This window comes from Adiantum capillus-veneris, chromosome 19 (genome assembly GCF_014529385.1).
Source record: "Adiantum capillus-veneris isolate H3 chromosome 19, ASM1452938v2, whole genome shotgun sequence".
Lineage (NCBI taxonomy): Eukaryota > Viridiplantae > Streptophyta > Polypodiopsida > Polypodiales > Pteridaceae > Adiantum > Adiantum capillus-veneris.
In genome coordinates this window covers 60880467-60899686 of record NC_140949.1, presented here as the reverse complement: position 1 = coordinate 60899686, position 19220 = coordinate 60880467, and the positions used below count along the sequence as shown (strand labels likewise).

The window sequence follows — 19220 nt, the reverse complement described above, 5'->3', positions numbered from 1 at the left end:
AGATCAATGGCCAAAGGTTCCCTCCCAGAATGAGTGGTTTAGAGAAGCCGATGAGGAGGAAGAACAGCCTGAAGTATCCAAGAGGACGTCCACAAGAGCACGCAGGAAACTAGAAATAGTTTCAGAACCTGAAGAGGATGTGGATGAGCCGCTTATGAAGAAAGTAAAGAAGAAGGTTGCTCCCAAGCAAACCAAAAGTCAGAAAGCGGCAAGAATGGAAAGACTGGTGGAGCAGTTTAGAGCGGAAAGAGCTCTAAAGGGGGACTTTGAAGAAAAGTGGGTGCCAGACCCCACCAAAGTCGGAACTAGCTCAGCCAGGCCACATGTTGATCAATACGATCAATATATTAGAGCGTATGAGGAGTCAGAGGCTATACTGGAGCAGCAACCTGTCGAGCCATACACTGAAGAGGAAGTACAGCTTTTAAAAGCTGAGCTGAAAAAGGACGACAAGGGGAAGAAGAAATTAGATGAGTCTACTGAACCTCAAGAGAAAGAAGGGCAAGCAAACAAAGGGAAAGCCAAGATGACTGAGGACAATCAGCCCTCCTTTACTGATGTACCAAGCCCGAAGAAGACGAAAATCATTGTGGAAGAGACCACAGTAGAGATGGACACGGCTGGTATGGAAAAGCCGGAGGCCGAGACCAAGGAAAAGGAGATAGATCCAATTCAGCAAAAGAAAAACGATTATGAGGATTTGGTAGCGATAGGGTACACTGAAGCAGAGGCCCTTGAGGCAGTTTATGGGATCACCCTACAAGAACAAGATGATCGGAGAGGGACAGAGGAAAAAATAAAGAGTACAAAAGAGAGTAAAGAGAAACTGGACGAGCAGAACGTACTAGAAGAGCCGAAGCCAGTGGAGGTGGTGGCAGAAAAAGCTTTAGAGTTGACAGATGAAGATGAAAAAGACATGCACATGGTGCATGAACTGCTCAGCAAGATCAAAGAAAGATCCAAGGCAAAGGAAGTGGAGATTGAGACAGCCAAACAAAGGGAAGCCGAGTTGCAGAGGAAATTAGAGAATGCTATGACTGAATCTGAAAGTCATAAAGCATCACTCTACGACGCGGAAAACGAGAGAGACGGCTTGATACTCCAGCTAGCCGAGGCCTCAAGAGAAGTAACAAGTGCACAGGAAGCAAGGGAGCGGATGGAAGACGACTTGGAGGCGGCTAAAGATGAGCTCATTGAGCTAAGGGAAAGAGTCGAGCTCCAAGAAAGAACAATCACTAGACTCAGGACTACTCCTAGAGCTAGCAGAGCAGGAACCGAACAAGAGGGAGCTCTTGTACCAGCTCTGGAAGACCAGGTCCGAAGCTTACAAAGAGAGCTAAGATTAGAGCAAGTGCAAAGGTTGCACATTGCGGAGGGATCATTGGCAGCAGAGGAGAGGCTCACTTTAGAAAATCAAACACTAAGAACAGAGAATGAGACCCTCCGCAAACAGCTCCAAGATCTACAAGAGCAACAAAGAAGAGAGACAGAGACACCACAAGAAGAATCAGGTGGAGCCGCCATAGAGCTACCAGAAACTGGAGAGGCAACCACAATTGAAGATCCAGCCCCAGTTCACGAGGTGGCCTCGACTTCAGGAATCTCTGAAGAAGAACAACAAAGGCTCCATGACCAAATAGAAAAGTCAGCAGAGGAGAGTGCCAAGGCGGAAATGGAATGGGAGAGGAGACTCCTCATCTCCATTAGACTTCAGGGATTAGACACAAAAGTGCTCCATGAAGAGTGGATGCAACCCAACCTGCCTTTCCCTTTGATGAAGTTTGAAGTGATAAAAACGAAAAAGAGAATAGAGGAGGAGCAGTATGTCGCTCTTTACGAAGGCGACATCACAAAGGAGGAACAGTCAAAGAAGATAGTAGATTCACAACCTAGATGGAGGAAAGGTTGGCTGAACAAATACCCAGCCTACCTCATCTACTTGGTGGAGGCACCAAAGGAGATTCGGGAGAATGCAACCTTCTGCCCGGTGCCAAGAGTCAGAAGCTGGAAAGAGCATGGCAGGATTGCAGAAAAGAAGCCAAATTGGCTTAATTACCCCAGGATGCCAGGACCAAAGGGGCTTAATTACCCCAGGATGCCTACATGGTGAAAACCCTAACAGGCACCATCAAGCTCTTTACTGGCTCTCCTGACCTTTCGTGTCAGATGCTCAAGAAAATTTGCAGGACTCTCTTAGCTTGCATTGAAGTGTTCGCGCCAGATAAAGCCACGACCTCGAGTCTACTATCGACGGCCGACACAGTGACTGATATGATATATGATCTTTCATTGCAGCCTTCTCCAAAAGTGTTGCACCTCCTATACCAGAGGATTATGTTTTTGCCTAGCTTCCACATGCAAACATTCGAAGAAGCTTTCTACACCGGCTTTTTCACCCACGAAAGCAAAATATTCGGCCCAACCTTGACCATCGGCAACCTACGATACGAATCACATTTGCAGATGCTCAAGACGACAGGACTTTATTGACCAATCATAAAAGTCATGTCAGGGACGACATGAACGCGGAGGGGGGGAGTGTTGAGCCAGCAGAGCCAGCAGAGGATCACACCCACATTTTTGCTCACACTCATCATTTTTGTAACCATTGATTGTGATAAATGTCTTTCCGACATTGATTTTGATTGGAGCCATTCATTAAGTAACGGGACTCAATTGAGTTTCCAGCTTGTAATTCCGAAGTAATTTCACTTGCCGATGTAATTAGTTAGAGATGTTCTCACCTCCAAGGCTGAGGTATATAAGCCAAAGTTTTTGTAACCTAAGAAGATTCAGATTATTGATCAAAGTGAGTTTTTGAGCGCCGTGACTGTATCTGAGAGAGAGTGAGAGAGAGAGAGTCTTATCTACTTGCTACGCGAGCTACGGAGCCGCCATTGGAGAAGCGACACCGCCATTGTGTTAGCAACGGCGAGAGCTACGCACTGATACCAAGAGTGCGCGCTATTGGCTTCTACGTGTGGTAAGTTCCTACGAGCTTCGGTGTGAGTTTTCTTCCAACTCGTGTGTCGGAATAGAGCGTGCAGCATATCTATAGAACCACAACGAGTAGAGCTACACATTAGTACCATCGGGGTCAAGTTTCGGTCACCTTTATTTTTCGGCCTGTCTTCATACGCGTTTATCGCACGTAGTGGTTATAGGTTGATTTTGCAGTTCAAGTCTTTAGGGTGTTGTTCTTACCTAGTGCATAGACTTCCCCTTGAGTTTGAGATCGATTCAATGATTCTAGATCCTGTTTCGTATAGCATTCGTTCGTAGTATGGATTTCAGTCACTTGCGTATTTTAGAACTTAGATTTGATTTCCTTAGTAGTGATTGTCTTTAGAAGGTCGAGTAGGTGATTTGACACCCACCTAGTTGTTTCCATGCGCCTGCGGGTCAAGCTCCATCCTCGTCTGACAAATTCTTTTGTTGGTTGAGTTCTCGCTATTTAGCTTCCGCTAGCGGCGTAACCGCCTTAACAGCTGGCGTGCTTGCGCAACTAAAGCAAAGGTTGCACAAACGTAGATACTAATAACTCATCAAGGTCAATAGATGTGCATGTGCGCCCATTAGCCAAACATGCATGTAATAGTGGTGCAGTGCCACAACCAAACTCAATACATATACCACCATCATGACAAAGGTACTGCACAAAGCAAGCCATAAAACTATGGCTCCTCTGTAACAGTCCCCTCCATGTGTCACCCGTGATGGATGTAGAAATATGAGCCTCTGGAATGTAATGTCTTATAAATAAGTCTATGGAGTGCAATCCCAAGCTCTCAAATCGACTCTGACTAAAGGTGGGAGGTGCGACACGTCCTTTGTGCACCATGAGTAACATAGAGGAGTTGCACTATATACAATGACACTATGATTAAAACACCAAAGTACACAAAAAGAAGATTCACAAGAAAAGATAAAAACTAGCATGGCTTATTACCTCTATACGTCCACCATGCATCTCCACATAGCCATAACTCTCAAGGTGGAGAACATAAATACGAAGAGCAATGGCCATGTCCCCGACAATATGCAATATCTCTCAACCCATCCTATCGCATCACCTTAATTGCAAAAGAATGTACATGTCACAATCATTTAATGTAGTAATATGCATATAATGCGTCATATTAAACATAAAGAAAAATATTAAATAGAGATGTCATAACAAGAATTCCACCCAGAGTCTGCAAGTGTGGCAGCTGCCATCTGGAAGCCACTAAGGTGGTCCGGGGTGGGCAACAAGAGAGGCGACCTCTAAACACCTCTCAAGGCTCCCGTGCTACTCAATTCGGGTTGGGGCAACCACAAGCACAACACAACAACAAACCCATAGCCAAACCCAAACAAGATAGGGGCACCACCTAGTTATGGGATGCAAACTAGGACGCAAGAGATATTTTTTCACAACCAAGAAGATGCGACACAAAACACACACAAGCAATCTCACATCAAGACACACACCAAATTGAGCAGAGAGAGCTAGAGCAAGGGAAGATAGTTAAGTAATGGAACTTGCATACTACCTTGTTTGTAACTTGCAAATGGAGATGGTTTGTTATGATGCTATCGTAGAGCTTGTACAAAACTAACTCAATGCTTAGTGAATGCTAAACATTGCCAACACACACACATTGTCTTAGGATGTGGGAGACCTCTCGCCACAATACCCTCTTATAATGGACACAAAATTGGCAATGAAAACACACTAAAACACTTTCTCAAACAAAATCAAATGATAGAAACTTAAAATACACAAGTCACCTTGAATTCATCAAACCATATTGCACAAGTGGAAGGACGAAGATTTGAACATCAAATCATGCTTTTGAGATGCACCAAACCTCAATATATTGATGATGGAGGAACATATACAATAGTGGTTTTGAGATTTTGAACTCACACTCCTTCACTTGCATTGTGTACCTTGAAAGCTTCTCTCACACCAAAAGTGAAGCTCACAAAGTGGTTGCTACGTTTAAGTCTCTCCTCATGCATAGAGTGTTGGGGTGCTATGTGAGATATTGGAGGTCCTTTACAAGAATGAGGGGCCTATTTATAGGCTGGAGAGCTCTCATTAAGATTATTGAAAATCCTAATTTACAAGCTAACAAATCAGGATTATGATTTTTTTTTAATATCAAAACATTGCGGGCCTTCTTTGTCTGCTTGAGACATGGATGTGGGATCAAAGGAGAGCATTATTGATGGTAGATAAGGTGAAAGTAGAGTTTTAAGGAGGAGAGAGAGAGAGATAGTTACTATGCACATGTCTTGAGGTGAGGTGTCTTTTATGGTTAGGTCATTGGCTATTTTGTGTTAGTATGTTAGTGGTTAGTGTCAATAATCACTAGAAAGTTAATGATATATTTACAATGGGTAGAATGAGGTGGATGGTTGAGTAAGATGGTTGAATGAAGTGAAAAAATCCTTGTGTTGGTGAAGTTTGATGACGTTTTGGACTTACTTGTGTAGGTTCTCAAAATGATTATCGATCCTCTTCTTCTTCTTCTCTTCTTTATGCCACCTCCGCCAAGGTTGATTATCACGTTGAAAATGACAATTCGGTTGATGAGATCTCTCAATTTGCAGAGGTTAAGCATGATTTGCATGCTGAATTCTATGTATATAGAGAAGGGGTAAGATGGAATTGTACTTTGGAAGTAATAGAGAGAGGCATAGAGATGGTGTATGTACATGTAGAGCTCATATGAGAGCTATGGAAGTAAGATGGGAGGTTAATGGTGAAGAAGGTGAGAGAAACCATGGAAGGTGTAGATTTGAGTGAGGGATTGAGAGGAATGAGTGTGTGTGTGTGTGTGTGTGTGTGTGTAGAAGTCTGGAAGGAGGTGAGAGAAGACTATGGGCTACTTGTGAGGAAAGTGGGCAGATTGGGGTCCACTCAAATAATCATACCTCACCAGTGGTAGCTCCAAAAATCATCAAAATGTTTGAGGTCATTATTCAGCTCTTGGTCCACATGTTGTCTTCTAACCACCGCTTCAAATTCAAAGTAGAGATGGATATAAAAAATCCCCAAAAATCCCTATTTTTCTTCACAAAAAGTCTTCAGTGGCCCCCCTTCTGTTGAATTTGCATATGGATCCAAAGGTGAGCCCCTCCTTGCATAAGAGCATGACCTAATTGATTCTTAGGAGTTTGAAAATATACATGGTTGTGGATTATGCATAAATATAATATATGGATATGATGAAAAAAACAGGCTAGTATATATAAACAATTCATGGAATCTAGAATAGTGTGAGCTATATATTTATAAATAAATATATGAAAAAGTGTGGAAAGAGGTGAGAGAAGATTATGAGCAACTTGTGAGGAAAGTGAGCAAACTGGGGTTCACTCAAAAAATTATACCTCACCGATGGTAGCTCCAAAAATTATCAAAATTTTTAAGATGATTATTCAGCTCTTGATCCACATTTTGTCATTGAATCACCTCTTCAAATTCAAAGTGGAGATGGATATAAAAAATCCCACAAAAATGCCTATTTTTCTTCACAAAAAAGTCTTCAGTGGCCCCCCTTTTGTTGAGTTTGCATATGGCTCCAAAGGTGAGCCCCTCCTTGCATAAAAGCATGACCTGATTGATTCTTAGGAGTTTGAAAATATACATGTTTGTGGATTATACATAAATATAATATATGGATATGATGAAAAAAATAGGCTAGTATTGCCTTGCTCTTCTACGTCATGGTGATGGTTTGGTTCCGAATCTGGAGAGTCGTATCATTCTTGTCATGCACTATGGCATGCCTAGGAGAACTTTGGAATTGCCCAACTTCATAATGTGGAAATGTCATAAACCGGTGATGTAGCATGGCCATTGGGCAGCAAATACACACACACACTAGCCCAAAAAACCGTAAACATGCTGACGTGGCCCTGTACGGCAGAACCCAGATTTTGTGGCACCATTATTGCTGACAAGCTCACGTGGTTGAGCATACAGAATTCCGTGATTTATGGACAGCTGTACGGAGATTTGATTTACGCAAGGGAAAAAGCCTATGCAAGGAAAATTGGCAGCTTTTGGGATAGTTGCTTTATTTTAAGATGTTTTTAGAATTGGAAGCTTTTGATTTTGAAGCTTTTGGGGCTCAGCTTTTGGCATCCCTTGTAAAACCTTTAAATAAGTGGTTGAGCTCCCACTCTACAGTGCATCTAGACGTAGAGTTTGAGAGTGAGAACCCTCCCACTCCCTTGTACTTTGAGCACAGATTAATACAAAAAGAAATACCGAAAGGGACACCAATCTTTGGGGCCAATATCTCTAGGCAGGGGGAACTCCATCGGGCCATGTCAAATCAATTGTGAACTTTGAACCGTTTTGAAGTGAATCTCTGATGTGTCAAGGTAGAATCTTGACGTGGAGTGTCCAAGTTTGTTACAGGAAATTGGCTTTTCCATGATAATCATGGATAGTCACTGGAAGAGCACCAATGAGCGGTACCACTGTAATGGGGTTGATTAGGAAAGGCTTAGACAGATTTTGCATATTCCTTGATAATTGCCTAACACTTAACCAACCACCAATGCAGGACTACACAGTATGTATGCACTTCAAACCTTCAGATACTTCATCGACAAGATCAAAGGGAATACATATATCTCATATTTATACTCAGGATTTCATCAGTTATTCATCAGACATAGATCAGAATCAGAACAGACAATAGACAGATAGATATAACTGCCACCTTCCATTTCCCATCATCATCACACACCTCAGCGTCATCCCTTTACTTCCTTACATCATCGAAGATCACAAAAGATACAAAAGCCCCTACGAAAAGTTACATCCTTTCACATAATGTCTTTTCCTACTTACTTCCTAATAGGTTTCTGATTATCTCCTGAGTTGACTCTGACCTGATAACTTCCTGATTGGAATCTGAAGTCATCCTGACAGTTCCCTTTACCACCTGGCACACCTGGTGGTACCAAAAAGAAACTTTTTGGCGACCTGAACCCACAATTCCCTTGATCACTCCTTTTGTTCAACCTCCAGCACACCATCTTCTTGAGTAAGCATTTCTTCAACTTTGTCCTCCACATTTTGCAATTCTGTATCTCCCTGATCATCTACTATCAGCTGTTGCAAGCTTTCTTCTTCATTAATCTGCGCCTGCTGCATCATATTTGTTTCAGGTACAGTCTTCTCCTTTTCTACAACCACACTGTTTTGCCCCTGATCTGCAATCTCTTCAGAAAACTTTTCCAATTCGTGATTATCTTTTTCCACATGCTGTGCAATTGTATTCACTAAAGTATCCAACATTGGAGTCTTTAGTACATCATCTTCCTGAACACCCTCTTTTTCAATCTGTTTGCTGTCTTGTGACTGTTGCTCAAGGAGAGAGTTATATTTTTCATGTAACTCCTCATACTGAAATTTCAGTAACTCATACTCCTCCTTGTTTTCTTCTTTGGAAAATATTTCATATGGTTTAGACATCACTTCTTCTAGCCTGACTCCCAGATTTTGCCAAATTTGTTCTCCATGCTTCCTCAGTTGAGCCTTCATGTCTTCAACCTCCTTAGGTGACAAGTACCATCCATCAATTGACAACTCATCATCTGTGCATTCTCTAATTTGCTTTTCCACATCTTTACAGGCTGCCACTCTATTCAGCAGAACCCTGTTGTCTGCTTCTAAAGCTACATTAGTATTTGCTAAATTCCCCAACTCCATAGTCAATATTGCTTTCCACTCATTCTGCCACACTTTGTACATTTTTGCATTGCTCTCTCTTCTGTGCAAATGACCCTGAAACATCTTTAACTTTTCTTCCATTTTCTGATTTTGCTCTGATGCTGCCTTGAGCTTCTCCTGCAACTCTTCAATTTCCTCCACTGTCATTGTCTTTTTACTCAACTGCCTTGCCAATTCTTCTTTCTCCTCCACAAGTTTTCCATTTGTCCTCTCCAAAAGTACACTGTTCATGTTTTGCTGCTCCACAAACTCCTTTAATATCTCTACAGACTCTAAGGCTTTTGAGTATATAACATCTTGAAAAAATTGTTTAACAAGAGACTGTTTGATATCCTCTTGCTTCTTTCCACTCTCAGTCTCCTTGGTCTGCACGACATCTAACCTTCTTTTCTTCAACTTGATGGAACGCTTCACCGGAGTTGTCTGAGCCCCCACAAGCTTTATCTGTCCATCTTCCTCTTCAGCCCAGAATTTTGGAATTTCTACATCTGTATTCAACCACATAGTTTCCATACATTCACCATGTGAATACTTTGCTGACCACATACTCTTATATATGCCTGTCTTGGACTCATGATACTTCTTTGTCTTCATTTCCCTGTCAATCATCTGCTCAGAATCCAACAGTTCATGCTGCCCAAATACTTCCTGACTGTGTCCTTCCTGTCTGTCAGCCACCTGTCTTGACCCTGATGGTGTCATCGCCCTCAATACACCATTACTCTTTACATGCATGAAAATTGCAGCAATCAAAGGTCCCACTTTTGTACTTCTCTGCACTCTTTTCTTTTCTTTGAAAAATACCTCTGAATGTATTCTTTCATACAACATTGTTGCCCATCCAAATCTCTTACCCTTCTCTGCCATGCTGAGAATTGCATAATTCTCTCTTGATATGTAATCCAACTTCACCAATAACATGACCCTTTCCAAAAACCATTTTATTTGCTGCAATCTCTCTGCATCAGACACATTTTTCAAAGCAAAATAATTGCGAGTACCTTCACTCTTCCCGAATTATGCATCCATGTCCTCCTCAGATGCTTTGTCCACCGCATTATCAATTCCTTCAGGCAATCCAAATACTGTCGCCACTAATGCTGCTGACAAGTAAACTCCGTGTCCCACCAATCCATTACAATCTATAAGTTGCGCCATCATCATGCCTGTTTGTGTCGTGAAACGCCAGTGTGTCCATGGCAACTGTGCATACTCCAATAGTTGAATAGACTGCAGCCATCGTGCATGTCTGGGTTGGAAGGAATCGATCTCCACCTTAAAATCCATGAGATGATGCTCTGTTGCTTGTCTGGCCTTCATTTGAAGCGGTGTCGGTTGCTGTTCATCCTCTTCCTCATCGTCGATCTCCACCATTGTTCCAGGGCTTGGCCTTGCCGATCTCAGCCCCCTCCTTTGCACCATCGCTTCAAAATCTGCAGCTTCTCTAGCTAACGGCGACGTACGCTGGGCTTGCTCTTCACCTAGCAACACACTCTTTCTCTTCTGCATGGCGGACACTAACGCTGACGCACTATTACTTGAGATGTCAAGTCCTCCGTTAGTTTGAAAACACGAAAACGTGGTCTCACACTCCACCTTCACTTCTCTATTCATAATACCTCGTACCCCCGAATCGAGAAAATATATTCCCACCTCATTTTGACACTCTTTTTGAGGAACCTCCCCTTCAAATAATTTCAACCGATACCCATTCAGTGGTTTTCCAAACTGGTTCCCAACTTCATCCTGTAACACAAAAGTTCCTGGCCCTCTGACTTCTGCTATCTGATAAGGCCCTACATATCTCAGCTTGAGTTTCCCTGGTCTTGGCCCCAACTTACTGTTATATACCATGACCCAATCTCCTTTTTTTAAAAATTTGAACTTAATGTGTCGAGACACCCATGCTTTCCTTCTGTTCTGCAATGCTTCTACCAAATAAGCACTCAGAATCCTATCCTCCTCCAATTTCAACAAGGATTCCTCCCTGAAAGGTATAGACTCTTCTGGAGACAGTCTATGCTCAGCTGCAATTCTCAGACTAGGAACTACAAATTCCATTGGTACTACTGCTTCTAGTCCATATACTAGCCTGAAAGGTGTCTGACCTGTTGTCACCTTGAAAGCTGTCCTAAAAGCCCACAAAGCAGAATCAAGCTTTGTATCCCAATCCTTCCTATTGTCCTCCACAATATTCTTCAAAATTCTGATCAGGATCTTATTAGTACTCTCTGCCTGTCCATTTGCTTGTGGATAATACACTGTAGACTTCTTGTGTATTATCAGGTGTGACTCAGTCAACTTCTTGATCACTTTGTTGAGGAAATGTACTCCTTGATCTGAAACCAATTCCACAGGACACCCAAATCTGGTCATAATATTCCTATAGAGGAATCTTGCCACACTACCTGCAGTATTATCCCTTAGTGCCACTGCTTCAACCCATTTTGTTGCATAATCAGTAGCCACCAGAATATATCTGTTTTGAGTATTTCTTGCAGAAGGAATAATACGTCCCATGAAATCCAACCCCCACTTTTGAAAAGGTTCAAGTGGTACCACTGGTTGCAAAGGCATCCTATCTGCATCATTTGGCCTTCCATCCCTCTGACAGACCAAACACTGCCTGCAATAGTTGTAAGCATCCTTATGAATACTTGGCCACCATAACCCTGCCTGAAATACTTTTCTAGCAGTTACTTCAGGAGAAAAGTGTCCTCCAGCATTGCCCCAATGAGCCTCTAAAAGAACTGCCTTTTGTTCAGCTTTCCCTGAAACACACCTTCTGATCACCTGATCTATTCCTTTCTTGTATAACATTCCTGATATTACCATAAATGATCTGCTCCTCAATGCCAACCTCTTCCTTCTATCTGAAGTCATCTCTTCTGGAAAAAAACCCTCCACCAAGAACTGAAACATCTCATCATACCAATCTTCTGCTATCAGACCTGTCACCACCTGAAACAGTCCTGCATCAGGTAATTCATCAGGCACTCCATCTGGTGGTTCTCTTGTCTCCAATCTGCTCAAGTAATCTGCAATGGCATGCTCTTTCCCCGGTGTATGCACCACACTATAGTCAAATTCCTGAAGTAAAAGAACCCATCTTGCCAACCTGCCTGACAACTGTGGTTTATTAACCATATAGATCAAAGCTTGATGATCCACATGAAACACCACCTTATTGGCCAACAAGTAATGCCTGAACTTCTTCAATGCATAAACCATGCCTAAACCTTCTCTTTCAGTTACTGAATAGTTCCTTTCAGCAGAGGATAGCACCCTACTTGCATAATAGATAGGTCTAAACCATCCCTTCTCACTCTCTTGCATCAGGACTGCTCCCACTGCACAATGACTTGCATCCACAAATATATGGAATGGCAAATTCCAATCTGGAGAAATTAGAATTGGTGCCACCACCAACATCTTCTTCAATAATTCAAAGGCCTTTTGCTGATCAGTAGACCATAAGAATGGTACATCCTTCTTGGTAAGCTTTGTCAGTGATTGACAAACATATGCCAAATACCTCAAAAATCTGTTATGCCACTTTACTTGTCCCAAAAACCTTGACAACTGCTTCAAGTTCTTAGGTACTGGTGCCTTCAGAATTGCCTCCACCTTCCTGGAATCAATGGCAATCCCTTCTTTTGATATCACATGTCCCAAAAGAATCCCACTGCTTACTGCAAATGCACACTTTTCAGGGTTCAAAGAAAGTCTAGCTTCCCTGCACTTCTGCAAACAGAGCCTGAGATGTCCCAAATGCTCATCTTTTCTCCCAAAAACACTGAAATCATCCAGGAACACCCTCATAAAAGTTGTCAAGAAAGGAGCAAACACTTTCTGAACCCACTTCTGAAAAGTAGGAGGTGCATTTTTCAATCCAAACCCCATCACATTGTAAGCAAACACTCCCCATTCTGTAATAAAGGCTGTTTTTTCTATGTCCTCCACTGCCATCCTGATCTGATTATAGCCACTAAAACCATCCAAAAAGCTATACATTTCATGTCCTGCAACCGCATCCAACATTGTATCACAATATGGAAGTGGAAAAGGATCAGTCAGTGTGGCACCATTCAGCTTCCTCCAATCCACACAAACCCTGATCTTCCCATTCTTCTTTGGAACAACCACTATTGGAGATAACCATGTCACCTTGTCAACCGGGTAAATGAAACCTACTGCCAAAAGCTTGTCCAATTCCTCTTTCACCTGCTTAGCATAACTTGGGTTTAATCTGTATCTTTGTTGTACCACTGGGACTGCATCAGCCTTCAGGTTGATCCTGTGTTCACAAAAAGCTGGATCCACTCCTTTCATGTCACTGTAGTGCCAGGCAGATACATCCTTGTATTCCCTGAGTAAACCATGCAGTCCTCTTTTAAAATTCTGATCCAGATTGACACTGACCCTGACCTTCTGAGAATTCCCCTCTGTTCCTAGATCCATGTCTTCCAAATCATCTTCCCTTACCCTTGAACTTTTTGAAAGATATTCCTCAAAATCTTTCTCTGCCCTGATCTCTGCCTGTTTCTGTTCTGCCTCCAAATCAGATCCTTCAGGAAACAGCTTTCTCTTGCCCAATTTTTTCTTCAATTTCTCCACCTTGGGATCATTAGCTACATATTTCTCTGCAATATTTTGTACATCCACTTCAAATATTGGAATGACAAAAGAATTTACCCTCAAAAATTCCTCTTCCTCATCTTCTTCCAATTCTGGAGCCATATTGATTGTTTCTGCATGCAAAGGTCTGCAATCAGGTGGAAGTATTTTGCTGGCCACCATCTTCATTCTCACCTTTTTCTTGCCCTTCCTCAATATCACATAATCTGCTCCCCAATGTTGCTTGACTTTTGCTGCTCTAAGCCAAGGTCTCCCAAGAATCATAGGATATGACTGAGAAGACTTTTCCAACTGCAACACCACAAAATTAACTTTAAACTTGAGACCTCCAATCTCAATTTCCTTATTCCTGACAATCCCTAATGGCTGGATCCTCCTCTGATCTGCCATTTTCACTTGAAATGGTGCCGGATCCCAACAGGTAATGTTCATCTTCCTGCATGTTTCCTCTGGAAGTACATTCACTCCTGATCCTCCATCAATCAACACTCCTGGCATAAATATCTGCTCCATCTTTACACTGATCACTGGAACTTTGTAATCAACATCTGCAGGTTGCATTTCTGCTACCTCAATCTCCTGATCCGGATCTTCATCTGTCTGTAAGTCAATCGGATTCTTTCCCCCATACTGTTGTTGTAACTTTTGCATGAATTGGTCTGCAAAGCTTGGTACCAAACTCAAAATCTGCCTCAAACTGATCTGAGTAGGTGCTTCCATTAATGCATCAAAAAACTCCTCAGACATCTTGACTACAGCTTTCTTCTGTACAGTCAGCGCCTGATCATGTCCTTTACCAACTCCTTCCTGTATTCTGTCCGCCGGATACCTTACTATTGCCTCAGGGACTTCCTGAGTTTCCCTTCTTTTATCCTCCTGTCGCTTGTTCACTTTATTTATCTCCTTCAATACTCCCATTCTAATCTGGTCCTGAACCTTCCAGTCGATTGGTTGTTGTTCTTCTTTTTTCTGAACCTTATCCCCCTTTACCTTTCCTGACGACCTGGTTACCACCATAGCTCCAGGAACATTATCCCCCTCTTTAACTCCTTCAATCGAGACACACTCTGTACAATCACACTGGAACAGGTTGCTTGATTCCCCTCTTCCACAGCAGCGCTCATTAGGCATCCGGGCCCTATCAGGCTCCACTTTGGCATTCATCAGGAACTCTTCAGATTCCTATTCTTCTTCTGCCAACATGACAACATTTAACTGTGCAGGAGGCCTTTGTTGAGGCTGGCCGCCTTTATTATTATATTGTACTATAGGGATCCCCCTCTCACTCCTGTGTTTGCACCACAGGGTGCATTCAGGTCCCTGTCTGTGCCCTTGTGTTCCACAATAGGTACACGGTAAATTTCCTCCCATTCTTTCCTGATTCCTTTGATTACCCCACCCTTCTTGGGCTTGAAGTCTCTGAATAGGACCTGAATTTCCCCAGTTTCTAAAATTCTGTGGCCTTCCATGAGGCCCTCCTGCAATCATGACATTCGCTGCAGGTGGATTCATTCTTTGCTGCACCCTTTCTGGAATGCGTCCCCGATAATTTGGATTGTACCAACATCTTTCATCACTATGGCCAAACACTTGACATGTTTGACAATAAGGCCTCTCTGGCATACCCACTTTTGTAAGACCCAAATTCTTCAATTGACTGACAATCATCTGACTGATGTCTTCTTTTCTAGGAACTGTCTGCTCCCTGCTTGTACCCTTTTTCTCTTTGTCCTTCTCCTGCCTGGAGGATTTCTTCTTTTTCTTCTTACTTTTCTTCTTCTTTTTCTTTTTCTCTGACCAATCATCATCTTCTTCATCAGAATCCTTTTCAGACTCTGAGTCTTCCTCATCTGAGGAGTCATCTGTTTCTTCATCATCTTCTTCATCCTCTGAATCTGATTCTTCCCTTTTGGAAGATTTCTTTCTCTTCTCAAGGCTTCCATACCTTCTTTCTGCCCTTGTGGCTGCTTCCACCAACTCATTGAAATCTGCTTCATTGTTGATTACTCCTCTTCCTGCTACTGAACTGCGCAGCTCCAGATTCAATCCTCTACAAAAATAATTGCCCAACTATTCAAATGATGGCCTCTGTGCTGCCAACAATCTGTTGTTGAGGTTTCTAAATTTCTGAGCATAGTCTTCCACTAGCAATTTTCTTTGCTTCATCTTTCTCATTTTGATCAAGATATCCTCAGGGGTCTTTTCCTCCCTGAATCTTGCCAAAAATCTGTTTCTTAATGCTTCATATGTTGAAAAAGCTGCAATACCATACTGCATAAACCAAGCCATTGCCTTCCCCTGCAATGTGGCAGCAAAATGCTCCTTCTTGGTAGCATCATTATGGATCACATTGTATCCACTTGCCATCCACCTGGTCTCAAACTGCCCCACATGACTGTCAGCATCCTCCTTGGATTTCCCGCTGAACTTAGCCGCCCCCACTTTCGGGTTGGGTACTGGTTGAGCCATCACTACAGGTTGTGGTTGGAGTTGATTCACTGGTACTGGTACCGGTACTTGTCCTTGATTTATTTGTCTGAAAGGGTCAAATGGTAATTGTGGTGTGTGTGTTTGAAACTGCAGCCTTCTTGGTCTAAAAACCTGATTGACTGCTAATGCTCCCACAAACCTTTGCAGGTTCAGATTAGAAATATCCTCATTCTGTTGCTCAAAATCTTCGGTATTGCCAGAAGAAGTACTACTTTGCCTTTCAGGAGTTGACGGTTGACTGCCTTCCTCCTCTTCTTCTATTGCTGCGGATGAACCTACTCCTTGCCTGCTACTAAAACGTGTCCAATAAGGATGTTGTGCAGACTGGCGACCATCCTCCTCTTCACTCATACATTAAGTCAGCTTGCCAGTTGCTTGTCGCCTGAGAGCGTACTTCCTCCGAAGTTCCAAGTATCTCCTGAGTTGCCGGATGTTCACAAACGACCAACTTAAAGGGAGATCATATATGCCAACCGGATGAATGCACCGGAAGAGGATCACCACTTTGATTCTAATACACTTCTGCACATCCCTAGGCAATTGTGGAAAGTACTCCCGCAAAAAAATTCTGTCGTACTCCTGCTTTTCTTCTTCCTCTGTTACCCAATTGCGAAATCTGATTAGCAAATCATTTCCTTCTTCCTCTTCTGACTCCCAATGTCGAAATTCATATAGCAGGTCTGTAACATCCTCCTCTGTCATCAGAAACACTTCAGTCCTCTACGCCACAGGTAAGGAACAGATCCGAAACATTTTGCAGGATCGCCAAAGTGTAATGGGGTTGATTAGGAAAGGCTTAGACAGATTCTGCATATTCCCTGATAATTGCCTAACACTTAACCAACCACCAATACAGGACTACACAGTATGTATGCACTTCAAACCTTTAGATACTTCATCGACAAGATCAAAGGGAATACATATATCTCATATTTATACTCGGGATTTCATCAGTTATTCATCACACATAGATCAGAATCAGAACAGACAATAGACAGATAGATATAACTGCTGCCTTCCATTTCCCATCATCATCACACACCTCAGCATCATCCCCTTACTTCCTGACATCATCGAAGATCACAAAAGATACAAAAGCCCCTACGAAAAGTTACATCCTTTCACATAATGTCTTTTCCTACTTACTTCCTAATAGGTTTCTGATTATCTCCTGAGTTGACTCTGACCTGATAACTTCCTGATTGGAATCTGAAGTCATCCTGACAATTCCCTGACTGCATATTAATTATGGTAAAGGTCCCCTTTACCAACCACTTTTTGAGTTTGCCCCATGGCTAGCTCAGCTTCAATTTCTCCACCCTTTTGAATCATAATCAAAGTGCATCTACTTCAAGAATTTGGGATGGATGAAGCTCTTTGTAGCTCCAAGGTCAAAGAAAATAAGGGCTTTCAAGCCATTGACTTTACCATATGCTTGACACGATTCATTTGTACTTTCAAGGTGTATGCCATAGATATCAGGGACTAGTCCAATAGCAGGTGTAGCTCTCTTGGTTGGAGGTGGCCCTGAGGATCGTTCTAACGTGGGAGCAGAAGGTTGCTCTAAAGACGTTGAGGCTCGCTCAAGACATGTAGTAAATGTATGACCTATTTGAAAACATATGAAGCATTGGCCTTCTTGTAAAAGGGTTTCTTGTTGCACGCTTTGTCAGATGAGGCCTTTGAGGTTGGGTATCACGAGACTCCCGAGAATTTATTTGTTGTTGTCAATAGTTGTGGTTAGTGGCCGGAGGTTCTTCTGTGGTAAACTCCAGCTTCTTAGTTTGTAGCTCACTGCGGCATGGTCCATAAGCTCTTCCATGGTGGAGACTTGCTTGGAGAGACAATATTCCTGCAATGGTGATGGTAGTCCAATGGTGTATCGCTCGCATTGGGCCTCCAAGGGAACAAACCTACAGAAGGATACCGAAGGTATATGTCGAGAGACCTTTGGTTATAGTCGTCCATGGTCTCTGTGGCAAGTATTTTGAAATTGCCCCATTCTGCCAAGATTCGGACTTCAAATATAGAAGTCATTTAACTGCATGTAAATATTGTCTTGAAAGCTTGCTAGGTCCTTGGAGCATGTGGTTGTTTTGCAATTGAACTCCACCACTGGATAGCATTATCTTTAAGAAATCATGCTGCTGGATTCTTCTGTATAGTTTCCCAAAGCATAGATGTTGTCGAATTGCTGTAGGAACTGCAATGCTTTCTTCCGATCTTTCACCCCAAAAAAGAGAAAAATTTGACTGTCCTGCTACCATCCTTGAAATCTTTGGGTTGCTTAGGTGCGTATCTTGGGTACGGATAATAAGGGTATCCATATGGGCTTCAACCACTGTAGCCTGGTGACGTGGTGGTGGTGGTGGTGGGGGGGGGGGGGGGGGGGGGGGGGGGGGGGGGGGGGGCAACAACGGTTGCATTGGATCAGGGTCAGATGGATGCACCATATTCCTGAAGTCTCCCTCGATTGGAACAGACAGTTGGGAAGGTTGTCGGTTGGAAGCTCTTGTACTTTTTGGTGTTGGAGGAGGAGGTACTACTTGGGGCATCAGAGGGTGTAGCATATAATTTTAATATTGTTGAAAACTTTGTAGCATCGAAAGATTCTGTCGAGGATGCCGCAAAATAATGTTGCAGAGCTCGTCGAGAAGAAACTGCAAATATTCTGCTAAATTTATGAACACCTCATCTTGGGTTGTTTATGGCTCATGCCCTATAAGACAGAGCGGTGAAGACGGGAGCGCCTCTGTTGCACGATGAAGTAAGGATGGGAGTGGCTAATAACTTTGGGATCGGAGCACAAAGATTATTCAAATAAAAGTTCAATAGCCTTTGGAAGCGCCGGTTTGCTCTGTCTTCTCTTTTGTAGGACCAGTATGCTTTCAGAAAAGCACATGCCTAATGCTCTGTCACGAGTGTCACAAGACGGGCACCACATGCCAATAGAAAAGAAAAGGTTGAACAGACTTTTAGCACTTCAATAACAACTGAAGTGAAAGAGAGAGAGAGAGAGAGAGAGAGAGAGAGAGAGAGAGCACGTGGCACGGAGTGGCAAAATTCCACCCCAGAGAGTATTGGCCCCAAACCTTGGCGCCCCTTTCGGTGTTTCTTTATATTGAATCAACAAAGTACAATGTCGGTACTCCAATCCCTACACCTTCACATTGAAGCATGCCAAAGAACCATCCCTCTACACATATTTAAAGGCCTTTGGCCTTAAAAAGTAGTTACATGAAAAGCAGTCAAACTCAAAAGCAATTGGTCCCAAAATCACTAGCGCCAAAAGCTGCCATGCAGGTCTGCCACATCAGCAGTAGGCAGAAATCCGTATAGTCTACCATGT

The 19220-nt window shown here is 42.8% G+C and overlaps 1 pseudogene; it reads right to left on the bottom strand.

Annotated features, from left to right (window-relative positions):
* Positions 1-8014: 8014 nt before the first annotated feature.
* On the bottom strand, positions 8015-14584 carry LOC147434113 (uncharacterized; annotated as a pseudogene).
* Between the last annotated feature and the right edge of the window lie 4636 nt (positions 14585-19220).